Genomic DNA, 13,672 nt, shown 5'->3' on the forward strand with positions numbered 1-13,672 from the left:
GACGTAAGGGCAGAGCGTTGCTAGCGTCCGTTTCTCGAATGGGAACTAGACGCTACCCTTTACGAAACGTCATGTCCTGATTCCAGGCATCATCAGGTGAGTGCATGCGATCCAGCTCTTGTAGTGAATTTTATATGAATTTCTTTTAGCATCCATTCTCTTAGACGTTCTCACCCCTTTGTTATATTGTTAAGAGGAGCCCTTTTGCAACCTCAGGAAATGCACGTTGAAGCTGTAATTCGTTGTATTGTACTTATCGCATGTTGAAATTAAACATTGTAAGTACGTGACTTTCTAAACATCTGGTTTTGAAATTACACAGGGCAGCCTTTTGTTGTTGGTATTGTAGACGCAATAGCTGCTCCGAAGATTTTTTATGGTACAGTTAAGGCTCTGGAAGGCTCGCAGACGTAGTAACTGCTGTGCAGCTTCTACACAGACCCTGCTCTGGTGTAAGTGATTACATATATAGTAATCAGACCTGTTTCTTGACCAGGGCGAAGCGGGAGGCTGCCCGGGGCGCAATTGCCCCAGGGTGTGCAATTGCCCCGGTCCCTTGAGGGCAAAATGTCCCTTGGTGTGGGGCGCTATTGCTGTGGGGAGAGAAGCCAGTGTTGCCAACTCCTCAGTCCGGAAAGTAGCTAGAGGCTGTCCTAAAAGTAGCTAAAAGTCGCTAAATGACATCATTGCCTAATTTGCATAATTGCCTTTGCAAGCTGTGCAAAGGACGTAGGAGAGAGGACCAATGATGTGGGCCTACAATTCCCAGCATGCAGTGGGAAACTTGGCTGCTGTATAGAGTCACTGGCAACCCTACGTGGACCTATCATTAATTCACATAGAAGGTATCAATTCTAAATGCATTTTTCTGACATTGATAATGATTTGTTTGAACCCCAAAATGCGTAAATGAATTGATGATAAAATAGCTGCTGCTGCTACCGTCAGCTTGAAGCACATACACTACATACATGAATGTTTATCTCTACAGTTTTGCAGAACGATCTTTGAAATCGTGTTGACTTCCTAGCCCGATAATACAGCGTTCCATTGGGGACAAATCTCGCTGCATTCTCGTGCCGCTCGCAGGACGTGGCCTCAGTGACACGACTTCACTTGTTGTGTGGGAGCCTGGCTGCAAGGACGGGGGCATTGATTGGAGGTACTCCTATTGTTTTGGAGACGTACACCCTTTTCTATTGGTTTGGAAACGTGCAAGTCTCCAAACCAATAGAAAAAAGTGTACGTCTTCAAACCAATGCGACTCGGGAGAAAGTAGCTAGATTAGTCGCTAGTCGCTTTCTATGGAGAAAGTCGCTAGGGACCTGCACTTTGTCGCTAAATATAGCGACAAAGTCGCTAAGTTGGCAACACTGAGAGAAGCTGCAGCACAATAGCGGCAGCTGCTGACTTGCAGTCGAATAGTACTTGCGTAACGTTACGGAAGTCGGAGGCTCTCTGAACTTTCGCGCCACTTGCGGTGGGGGCATAAAAGGGCGCATTTCTCTTTCCTGGTGCTACCCGCCTTCGTAATCAAGCAGGAACAACAACCACGAAGAAAAAAAGACGGCTGCCTTTAAGCGTTCTCAGCTTCCCGCCCGACACTCCAGTTGCTTTCTACCTGTACACTTACACGTGCGCAAAGAAAGAAGACTGCATTGCCTCCCCGACTCGCTTGTGTGCAGAACTACTCAGAAAGAAGGTTGGTACATGAGGTTGATGCCAATGGAAAGGACGGAAGTGGAGGATTGGGATAAGCTTCGCCAGGCTTGGCTGAATGATCTTGGTGCAGATATTTCGATGAAGGAATGGGACTATTTGCTTTGCATAGGGGTGCAAGTAAAAATGGATTTGCGGCTGCAATATATTAGGCAAAGGATTCTTTACAGATTATATTGGACACCGTCTAAAATGGCTAGATTAGGGCTTTTGGATACTGATTCTTGTTGGGGTTGTGGATGTAGCGGAGGATCTTTAATGCATATGATGTAGGTGTGCTCAAGAGTGTCTGACTTTTGGTCCGATGTATTGGATAGATTGGACATCGTGGTGGAGGAGAGACCTCCACGTACTTCCTAGTTGACAATTTTATTATCCAATAGAGGAAGGGGGGATAAGACCAGGGTTGAAGCTGATTGGATTAATAGGGTTTTGGTACTAGCGGCAAAGCAAATATTACAAGTCTGGAAGTCAAGAAAGAAACCAAATGTGGAGGAATGGTTATTGGATGTGCAAACCTTGTTGAACTATGTTAATGTTAAAGGTCATTTGTACCGCGCACTATCACCACCGGAGTGGTCCCCTGGCGGCTCTGAAAGAGGGGGGGAGGGTGGGTTAGTGGGTGGAGGCTGGAAAAGTGCAAGATTACAGTGATGTGCTATTGGCAGCCTCAGCCCGGTGGTTCCGTCGGCTGGGCCTGGGGTGTATGCGGCCGGTAGTCGTCGTGTGCTGATGTGCGAGTCTGTGTTTTTTTGTTTTGTTGTTGCAGTGTAGTGAAGTTCGTGCCGTTTGCTGCGCTAGAGGTTTGTGGTTGTGTTTGGTTTGGAGTTTGATAGGTGTATGCAGAGAAGGAAATTGTTAATGGTATTCGTTAGTCATCTCTATCCTGGACTGAACCGGTTGGGCTCGCGTAACCTTACCCGACGGGATGCTTGTACACCCTGAGCCTCAGGAGGTACGTGCCTGTTTTTCCATTCGAGGCCGTTTGAGGATCTAGCTGTCCCCTCTGCCCGCTCCCATAATAACCTTGCATGCTCCTCACCCCCTCCACATGACTAGCGCCGCTGCTAGTGTCCATACACCCGGTTGTGTGGTGATTGGTGGTATCTTGTCCGTTCCACAGCCTCGTGGAACCTAGTTGTGGCTGTACGGGCGGTGGGGGATGGTAAGGGTTGGCTGGATTAGTTGTATCCGTTTCTCTGGGTCTCGCGGGTGGACCCCTGTGTCCAGCGTCAGCCCTACTGGTGCCCAGGGTACTTCTGTCGGTTCTAGGGGTTTGTCAATGTCCTTTTTTGATGAGTCGTTTGTCTTATTGTTGTTTCGGTTTTAGTCTCCGGTGTTGAAGAGGCAGGTTTTTAGTAATTTTCTGAATTTAAGGTGGTCTTTGGTGTTCCTTATTACTTTTGGGATGTTGTTCCAGGTTTTCGCGGCTAAGTGGTAGAAAGCGGTGCCTCCGAGTTTCTTCTTGATGTAAGGTTTTTGTTCCAGTCGGATTTCGTTGGTTGACCTGATCGGTCTCGTTGGCTTGTAGATTATTTTTTTTTGTAGGAATTCTGCTCCTTGTCCGCTGATTGCCCTGTGCGTTATGCACATTGTTTTGAAGATGATACGCTGTTTTACTGGGAGCCAGTGTAGTGTTTTTAGGGCCGGGGTGATGTGGTCTCTTCTGGATAGTTTGAGGAGTAGTCTGGCTGCAGTGTTTTGGATCCGTTGTAGCTTCTTCAGTAGGTATTCCGGTATACCGAGGTAGAGGCTGTTTGCATAGTCGATACTTGACATGATGAGGCCGACGATGGTGAGTGTTTTGTGTGTGAAGGAGAGGAAAGGTAGTATTTTTCTTGCCGTGTGGAGGAGGAAGAAGCATTTCTTGACTGTTGCGTTTATTTGCGGTTCTAAGGTTAGGGTGTTGTCCATGAGGACTCCCAGATTTTTTACTACCTTAGATGGTGATGGTGTAGATCCCATTTCCGTTGGCCACGGGATGGCGGTTTCCTTCTCTTGGTCTTTGGATATAATCATGATTTCGGTTTTTCCTGGGTTGATTTTCAGGTTGTTGGCATTCATCCAGTTGAAGACTTCTTTTAGACAGTCGGTTAAGTTTGAATGATCGGCTTGGGTGTCTTCGATCCTGTAGATGATTTGTCGTCTGCATAGTCGTAGCATTTGATGTTGTGTTTCTTGAAGATTCTGATTACTGGGGTTTGGTAGATGTTGAAGTACAGTGGAGATAGTAAGGATCCTTGTGGTACTCCACAGTTGTTGACTTGTGGGGTGGATTTGAAGGGTTTGATCCAGACGGTTTCAGTTCTGTCTGCTAGGAATGATTTAGTCCAGCGTAGCGCTGTGTCTGTTATGCATATGTCTTCTAGTCTTTTGGTTAGGGTGTCATGGCTAACTGTGTCGAAGGCTGCAGAGAGGTCGAGCAGGATAAGGGCAGATGTTGTGTTGGAGTCTGCGTTTGTTTTTAGGTCATCCCAGATGGATAGTAGTGCTGTTTCTGTACCTCTTGCTCTGAAGCCGACTTGAGCTTGGTCTAGCAGGTGGTGTTCTTCAACGTATTCTTGGGTTAGTTTGTATACGTAGGTTTTGAGGAGTTTGCCTGGTTAGGGGATGTTGGAGATTGGTCTGTAGTTGGAGAGGTCATCTACCTCCCTGCTTGTGTTTTTCAGAAGTGGTTTGATGTAAGCCGATTTGAAGATCCTTGGTACTGTTCCTGTTGCCAGTGATAGATTTAGAAAGTTTCTGAAGTATTCTGCTGGTGTTCCTTGTCTGAGGATTGATTTGTAGATGTCCGGGGGGCAGGGATCCATCGGTGAGCCCGCTTTCTTGCTGTGTTTTATCAGCATTGCGAATGCCTCTGCTGATATTTGAGGGTAGTTATTGAGTTTGTGCTGCGGTTCTGATTTAGGTTCGTTTGGTTGTAAGTCGCTGCTGGTTGGTCTCTGTTGGATGGTTTGTCGGATGTCATTGATTTTCTTTTTGAAGTGGTCTGCAAGGTTGTTGCATAGTTTCTCCGAGGGGGTTGGGGTGTTGTCACAGCCTGGTGGGTTTCTCATTTCTTTAATGATACGGAACATTTCTTTTTGTGTGTTGGTGGCATTTGTGATTCTGTCATCATAATGCTTTCTCCTTGCCTTTTGAATTTCCTTCTTGTATGCGCGAATGTGCTTCTGGAACATTGTTTTTTTGTCTGGATTGTAATCTTTCCTCCATTCCGTTTCCATCTTTTTGTTTTCTTTTTTCATGGTGCTTAGTAGTGGGGTAAACCATTTTGCCATTGCTCTTTTTTTTGATGCTGTGAATGGTTTTTCTGGGGCCATCTTGTCGATTGTATCTGCAATCCATTTGTGTAGTATCTCCGCTTTCCCGTCTAGGTCAGCTAGGTCTAGTTCTGTTGTTGAGGGCTTGGTTAACTCCAGTTGTTTGAATAGGTTGCCTTTTTTGACGTCTTTCCAGTTTCTTTTTGTGGTGGCTGTGAGTTTGGGAGGTTGGATGTAGACTTGAGTAGGCAGAGTGATTACGAATGGGATGATGAGATGGTCACTCCACAGTATTGTATCGGCGGTGCCATGGTGATGAGTTTTTCCTCTGCGAATATTGCGTCCAAGGTGTGTCCTGCCGAGTGAGTTGCCCCTTTTACTAGTTGTCGTAGTTTCATGGTGGCGAGTTGTTCAATCAGTGAGTTTTGGGAGTTGGCATGACTGTCTTCGAACCAGATGTTGAAATCCCCCAGTGTGATTAGGTGTTCGTGGTTGATGGCTATGTTGGTTATGGCTTCTATGAAGTTGTCGACGAAGGATGCATCAAAGGTTGGGGGTCTGTACACCAGGATGAGTGTGATGTTGGTTTTTGGGCTAGTTGTTAGGTGTATGACCATGGACTCGCAGTTGGGGATGTTGAGTGGTTCGTCTGTTCTTATTTTCAGCTGCTCTTTAAATGCTATTGCGATGCCTCCTCCTTTTTTGTTTTCCCTGTTAATTCGAAGGCATTTAAAGTTTGCTGGAAGGAAGCTTTGGAGTGTGATTTTGTAGTTGTCGTCCAGCCAAGTTTATGTGATGAAGAGGATGTCGATGCCGTTGTCGTCGACTAGGTCGAAGATCTCTGTAGAGTGTTTTGACATGGATCTTGCATTTATTAGATTGCAGTGGAGTTTAGAGGTGTAGCTTGGTTTGCATTTTTTTGTTAGGGTCGTTTTCTGATCTTGTTCAGGAGCAGGTTTCAGGTTGTCGGCGTTCTCGAGTAGTACTTCTAGGTTTAGCCTAGGGTTTTTGTTTTCATCTGGTTCGTCTTCCAGGGGACATGGTTGTGGGTTGGGGGTTCTTCTTGCTTTGGTGATGTATGGTGTTATTGCTTCAGTTGTGTGCTTGTTGTATCTGGGGGGGTTTGTCCTTCTTCGTGATGTTGGTAGGTTGTTCAGTGTAGTTGGTTTTGGCGTCGCGTTGGTTCGATCTGGTGAGTACGTCTCAGTGAGGTATGGAGTTAGGTAAAGGGATTTGTCTCTTCTTTCAGTGTTGGTCCGATCTTTGAACCTGTCTGTCGGGGTGTGTTCTGTTGTTGCGGTTCTTAGTTGAAGTTTCGGGGTGTTTGTTCTTTCTTCTCTTCTTTCCCTCTGGGTGGGTCGTTTGCGCGGCATTGTACGATTCCGAGTTGTTTTAGTCTAGTTGTTGTCTTGGTCGGGGTGTAAGGGTGGAGTTAAGGGTTGTATAGTTGTATAGTTATATAGTTGGGTTCTAACAGTGGCTCTCTTTAGTCTCTGTCTCCCTTAGCGACAATGCAAATTTGGGCAAGGCGGCCCTGCTAGGTTTGAGACACCTGTATAGTGGGAGAGAGGCCTGTCAAAGCAGTCTGGACAACAGACAATGCAGTTTGGGCATGGCGGCCCTGCTATGTTTGAGAACCTGTATAGTGTGGGAGTGGCCTATCAGTGCAGTTTGGAGAACAGACAATACACTTTGGGCACGGCGGCCCAGCTAAATTTGAGACAACTGTATAGTGGGAGAAAAGCCTACCAGTGCAGTTTGGAGAACAGACAATGCAATTTGAGCGCGGCGGCCCTGCTAGGTTTGAGACACCTGTATAGTGGGAGAGAGGCCTGTCAAAGCAGTCTGGACAACAGACAATGCAGTTTGGGCACGGCGGCCCTGCTATGTTTGAGAACCTGTATAGTGTGGGAGTGGCCTATCGGTGCAGTTTGGAGAACAGACAATGCAATTTGGGCACGGCGGCCCTTCTATCAGTGCAGTTTGGAGAACAGACAATGCAATTTGGGCACGGCGGCCCTTCTATCAATGCAGTTTGGAGAACAGACAATGCAATTTGGGCGCGGTGGCCCTTCTATCAAATGCAGTTTGGGGCAACGAGGTTAGGTATCTGGTGTAAAGCTGTACCTCTCCCAACCCGGCCCTCCTACCTTACTGGTCCTTGTAGTCACTGGTTGACGGCTGGCCACTGGGGTGGCTTCCCCTGCAGACACTTCCTGGAGTCGCCTCTGTTGGAGTCGCCCTTGGCCTCGGGGCCCTTAGCCGCTGGGGGCTGCCGGGCAGAGGGCTGCCCTGGGGGGACCGGTGATAAAGGCTGGAGGGACCAATGAGAACGGTGTTGGGAGAGGAGGAGAGGCGGGCTTTGGTTGGTGAAAGGCAGTGGGCGCCTGCAGCGCGGGTCGCTAGACCCTGGGCCCGGAAGCCCAGTAACCAATCACGGGCGGTGGGCGGGTTGGGAGGCGGGAGGGAGCAGGGACACGCTCGGGGAGGGATGCGGGATGCGGTGGGAAGGGGGGGTCTGCAGGGCAAAATGGAGGTCGGGGGCTGCAAGCACTCACCTGCCGATGATTTTTTTTAGGAGGCAGTGGGCGCCTGCAGCGCGGGTCGCTAGAGTCTGGGTCCGGAAGCCCAGTAACCAATCATGGGCGGGTTGGGAGGCGGGAGGGAGCATGAAAAAGTTAAATTATTTAGACAAGGAAGAGAGGGACATTATTCTCAGCTTTGGGGACCTTTTAATGATTTATACTGTTAAAAGTACAATGCCAGGTATTTGGTTGTCTGTTACTTTGGTTGGGGGTTGTCTTCATGGATGAATGGAGCTGTTGTGCGTGGTACTGTTGTTTTGTCTTGTTTGTTGCGTGTCATATATCTAATAAAAGATTGTAAAATAGTGCTCTGCATTGGTTATTAGTTTCTATGTTTTTTTTAAATTTAACTATAGTACTGTATTCCTAGTAATGTTATGATTTTTGCAATCTGGATGTTATGTTATTGAGATGGGGTTGTTCTGTTTTTGTATGTTTATTTAAAATAAATAAAATGGTTTAAAAGAAAGAAGGTTGGTACAACCCGATGCTTCTGTTGACATTTTCGAAAATGTTCCTTTAAACTGTGTACATAGTGTTTGGCTGGTGCTTGCAGAGTTCAGAGTGCGTTCTGGACAAGAAAGGGTAAATGGGAATATTTTGTTTTACACTTTCCTAGCCCAGTTTTTTTCCAACGTGTAGACGTCTGCCTCAGTTGGATCGAGTATGTGTATTGCAATCGCTTTGCTGTGTTCCTGCTTCCCCTTTAGAATGTGTCCCGCGCCTGAAAGGGTAAATGGCAGAACGTAGCTTGACTCTGTTCTGTCCCAAAAAAAGTATAACTGGCAGAAACATTTCTCAGTTAGAGTTGAAAGCGTATATTGGAAGTGGCTGCTGTTCTGGCCACTTTGAGCCGCAACCTTTCTTCTTTGTTGGTTTTAATTGGACAGGTTTGAAACTTGGTGTTTTCTGCAGTTCGGAGAGCTTCATTTGTTTAGAGTTAGGATTTGGGACAGGAACATATGGAACTAATTACACTTCTTTTCATAGTTCCATTGAAGATTTATCCCCATGCAAATTGTTCTTCGTCCTGGCGGGAGTCCTTTCTCGTACTGAGTTGGCTGCAGTGGTGCAGCTAGGCTTTCTCGACAGGGTGAACCTGCTCTGTGTACATTTGGGCCTATGGTAAAGTTGACCATAAACCAAGGGGAATATATTTGGTGAGACGGTTTGTTTGCTTTTGCTCGGTCCCACGGATAAGATCCAAGATTGAGCTTTGATGGTATATCTTAATTTCATAGTTTAGAACAGCAAAATGGTACTCCTTTCATCGGCAGGGCAAGGAGGATGGGCAGAAAGGTTCTGACCAGAATTCAAAAATGCAGGCAGTGCAAAGATCTCTGGAGGTGTATATGCATGTGTAACTGGCCCTATGGGGTGAGCCCCTAGCATGGACAGATGTAAATGTTATCTGCATACAAAATAACTCTGAAGTGTGAATATTTGACCACTAGCAATGCAGAGAGACCAATGCCCACTTTTTGTCACATGCTTTTTTTCACCCTCTTGTTTCTTTAAAATAGGCAGAAGAAGCGTGTAATAATTAAAGCAGAGGCATCCGCTGTAGTGTAAATACTTCCTGCGTTAATTGTCCTTAGTTCAGCACTTCAGGGGAAGACAAATGGGACAGATAGGACGCCAGACACTGCACTCCCCACACCCCTTCAAGTCACCTCGATCTCCAACTGCCAACGGTCACCTCGCCACCAACACCCACGGTGACCTCACAACACGCGCCATTATGACACATTCTCCTCCCTTATACACACCAACATAACAAATGCGTGGAACGTTGAACAGCAATGCACCACACACCATGACAACACTAAACACTCCAGCCCTATCACTAAGTGGCCAACTAGGTAATAGACCTGAAGCACAAAGGAAGAAAAGATAACCCTCACTGAACCAACCCCGGACCACACACAACTGGCCACAATCGAGGTGGGGCAGATGGACATGTGATTGGGGGGAGGGTTCTCGACCATATGGATTGCATTGGGGATTGTGTTCAATCCATGTTTCAGGCCTGAATGTGGTGTGCAGGTGTGTTGTGGAGCAGTTTGTTGGGTAATGTAGGAATGCTCATTATTATGAGGTTGGCTGCTTGTTGTGATTGGCTGGTGCAGGGGTGTGCCATGTCGTGGTGGTGGGAGGATTAGGTGGTGGGCACCCAAGGGGTTTTGATTTTGTTTTAGTACATTGGCGTATGTTTTGCCAGTTAGTTATTGTTGCTAATGTGTGTTTGCCATTAAAGTTTTTTTGGTTTGGTAACTGGGGTAGGCAGATTTTCTACTCAGGTGTTTTAGTGGAGTTACAGTAGCTGAAGGGTTGCCACTTTCAGGTGCAAGGGGTTACTAGCAATGTTTTTTGGAATTGCCATTTGTTGCGTTGGGGTAAGCATCTAGCTGGTTGCTGGGTATGGTGGTTACTGTGGGTTGTTAACAGTTATCGTGTGGTAAGCGGAGGTTTACCATTACTGTTAGTTATATAATTATATAGCCTTTGTGATGTAGCATGTGGATTGTGAAAGGGTGTTCACAGTATTTCTTGGCAAGGTGTGCAGAGGTGCGTGACCTGTGACTGGTTATGCGTTGTTGTTTTAGGTGAAACTTGGCTGTATTGGTGGTTTGGAGCGAGGTTCCCGGGTTGACATGGTAGGATGGGCTGGGTGTGCTTGTGGTGAGCTGGTTTGTGCTTGGGCGTGGCAGGCCTAAGTCCCTGGAGGACAATGGCCGTCTGGCAGAGCCGAGCCGTAACCACTTCAGCTCTGGGGTGTGAGGAACAACACGAGGAGGGGCACGATGTCCGACAAGCTGCCCCCCACAGTAGCGATGGCACCCGTAACGTCCATTTAAATTCCTCGTTGCCAGTGTAATAATTAAAGCAGAGACGTCCACTGTAGTGTAAATACTTCCTGCTTTAATTGTCCTTAGTTCAGCACTTCCAGGGGAAGACAAATGGGACAGATAGGACGGCAGACACCGCGCTCCCCCCACCCCTTCAAGTCACTTCGATATCTAACTGCCAACGGTCACCTCGCCACCAAAGTTTCACCAAGACCCACGGTGACCTCACAACACGCGCACTCGCAACACACTCCATTATGACAAGGCACTCTCTAGTACACATTTACAGAGAGCTGCCATCTTTATGCGTTTCATTTTTCATTTCTGTAAAGGTTATATAAACAGGCCTACAAGTACCAGAATGCAATCTGATATTAGGTTTATTATTTCAGTCCAGAAATTGGACTACTTTAGATCCTGTCCTGTGGGTTCAATTACTTTGAAAAGTTCTGCACAGGACCCTGAAAGCCATGTGCGATGGACGGATGGTATAGTGAATGTGTTCCACTTCTATTTAAAAGGGTTTCTGCCATTTAATAAGTGACCAAATGTAAGGTGTCTTTCACTGTAAGAGATTATGCCCAGCGGGTGTAAGGCTCAAATAGGGACGGCCATGCAGACCGAGTGAAAGAGATTAAAGTGGGACAGAAAACGACATAGTCAAGGAAAAGGGGAGGAAAGCGAGATTAAGAAAGGGGGGACGAAAGAGAGGAAAATATAGGACTATACGGGAAGCAATATCCGGGCAGAGATTGCACGTGAGAAATGGAGGCAATGGCCGGTTAAAGGGCAAGAGAGAGAGAGAGAAAGAAAGGTGGGTGTAGGGGTAAATGTGACTCGCAGGAGGAGGAGGAGTTGAAATGTAACTTGGAGAGAGCACTGTGATCAGACTGGGTAGAGCCACTGTATTGCACTTGCTGTGAAATGCACACTGGAATGTGCAAATTGGCTAAGCTCCTGGGCTGTAGGAGGACTCTGTGAAGTGGAGTCCAGCCCTCTGTGCTCACATCAGTTGGATGCCTCCTTTTGATGTTTCGTCAGAAGAGTTGTTTGCTGACTAGTACTTTCCTTTGGCACAGAGTACCCTCCGAGTACTGAAAAGTGAACGCTCATAGATGTGCCAGTAGTCGGGCTGTAGTGACCTGCAGCCTATGTGGGAAGTTGGTCCGAGGTAAAGTGAGGGATGCGCTTCCCCTCAGGCCACGCCCTACTTATTAGTTACCTTCGTGCCCCTTGCTTCACTCTGGCCTCGTAGCGAAGCTCGCCGGTGGTCCTGTGGTGTCCTGGTTCCTCACCTCTGGATCATTCCATTTCAGTTTTTGCTTTCTTAATGGTTAAAACAAAGACAGTTCAGTTGAGGAATATTGTATTAGATCGATTGAGTTTCTGGTCATATACTGCCTGCCTGTTTGACCTGGAGGGTGGCATCTGTACTGTAGATAAGTAGGATGTTTCCACTGTATGGCTATGTGAAATGAGTCCGAGGCTGTGATCGAGACCTTCTGCCCTTTCCTTCCGCACAAATAGAATTATCTGAAAGCACCATAACTTTAAAAGTGACTTTCAAATGGCAAACGGCACTCCAAAAACTGCTCAACAATCTGACCCGATTTTGACCTGTTTTAGGTCATTGGTGAGATGTAATTGAAAGGAAACGCTGTTAACAATGTGCCATATGGTCCTAATTCAAGCAGCCCTTTCTCTGAACCAAAAGTTATTGCCTCTCACAAACCTTAAAGTGCAGTTCATGGTAATGAGTGGAGTATCCAGACTACCCTTTTATCCCATCTGCCAATTCAGAGCCTTGTTTTGTTGTAGTTGGGAAACAGCGTATTTGATTGAGAGAGGGATTGAGTCTTGCAATGTTAGATGGTGAACTGGAACCTGTCAGCCTGTGTGGTCGGAATTGGCATACATCGTATTTGTCCGAATGCTAAAAAAGTTTTGTTCAAATAGGTATGGCCATGATATAGCCTCTGCAAATTTGGCCCACTTTCAACTCAGCACCTCTAGAATGGAGCCTCCTTACCGCTACTTTGCTTTGCAATCAATGCATCATTTAAACTGAAAACACTTTAAAAAAAAAACAATTTTTGGGGAGTTTGGATTATTCCTAGCAAGAATATTGCATCATGTTATAAATGGGCCATACTTTCTGGCTATTTCTTTTACTTCAGGCGTTTGAACGTACTGGCACTGTTGAAACCAATAAGACCTTCGGGAGCACAGAACCGGCAGAGAAAAAAACAAGCGGCGCAAGGTATCACTGTCTTTATTCTTCAAACGAAGTAGATAAGCACCCTCCCAAAGGCCAGGCAACAGGCATTCCTGAGGACACAGTACTGCCTGTGGCCATGCCACAAGTTTCAAGAGATGAGTCCTCAAGAACCCAAGCACTAGAGGGCAATGATGACCAATAGGAACAAGGCACTAAAACGTGTTGGTTTGAAGACCTTTTCTTTATGGCCTAAATCAATGCCTGGACATTTGTGTGATCAAATTGTAATGGGAGGGCCACAGGCTATGCCACCTCCTAGTTATTCATACCTAAGGGATGACAGAAATAGGCACTTTTCATCTTCATATGGGCTCATGTGTGTTGAGTGGTGCAATTCAAACTCTTTCTCCCCCGCAAGCACATTCTCCTCACCTGCGCTGTCTGAGTTGTCGGTCTCTTGTAGACGTCGTGCAAGGTAGTCTCTTCCCTTCTTATGATGAATGTGCTTGTCACGGAGGGAAGCCACAGTGACCGCTGGATAAACAGCTGTCCCGCGACTCACTTTCCGGAACCAAGCCAGAAATCAGGGAAAAACCCAAAAGGGAAAAAACCCTGCGGAGTAGTGTAGACTCTTCTAAACCGGATGACAGGATAATCGCTGATGAGAGAAATGGAGCGAGGCGGATGGCAGAGTAGAAGATGTCCAACAGTCTAAACCATGGAGTAGTAGAGTCAGGGGAGACGGAGGCTCCTTGTGGCAATTAGAAGATATGGCACTGGTTCCAGGAAGAGGAGAAAAAATAAGCAGCAAGCACAGCTCAGAGGAGCTTAGCAGAAAGAGAGTACGGAAAGAATTCCTGAAATCAGAAGAGAGAGAGAGAGAAACGGAATAAAGCACACCGGAGTACCGCCCTGAGCGGCGGTAGGAAATTGAAGCGAGGAGTAGCGTTCCGAGGAAAGAAAACAGGAACACAGGTGAACAGGAAAACCCTCTGGCAGATCCGAAGGGTGGACGGCAGGGGATCGGAGCGAGGAAACCCG

The 13,672-nt window shown here is 46.8% G+C and overlaps 1 protein-coding gene across 6 annotated transcripts in view; it reads left to right on the forward strand.

The window, feature by feature from the left end:
• The first annotated feature begins 25 nt into the window (after positions 1 to 25).
• The window catches only part of RALGAPB (Ral GTPase activating protein non-catalytic subunit beta), a 2,501,232-nt gene continuing 2,487,585 nt past the window's right edge, over positions 26 to 13,672 (forward strand). For all 6 annotated transcript variants that reach the window (XM_069652125.1, XM_069652127.1, XM_069652128.1 and 3 more), the window contains exon 1: positions 26 to 96. The gene's annotated coding sequence lies outside the window, so the exon portion shown is untranslated. The remainder of the gene's footprint in view (positions 97 to 13,672) is intronic.

Source organism: Ambystoma mexicanum, chromosome 3p (genome assembly GCF_040938575.1).
Source record: "Ambystoma mexicanum isolate Mex_15411 chromosome 3p, UKY_AmexF1_1, whole genome shotgun sequence".
Classification (NCBI taxonomy): Eukaryota; Metazoa; Chordata; class Amphibia; order Caudata; family Ambystomatidae; genus Ambystoma; species Ambystoma mexicanum.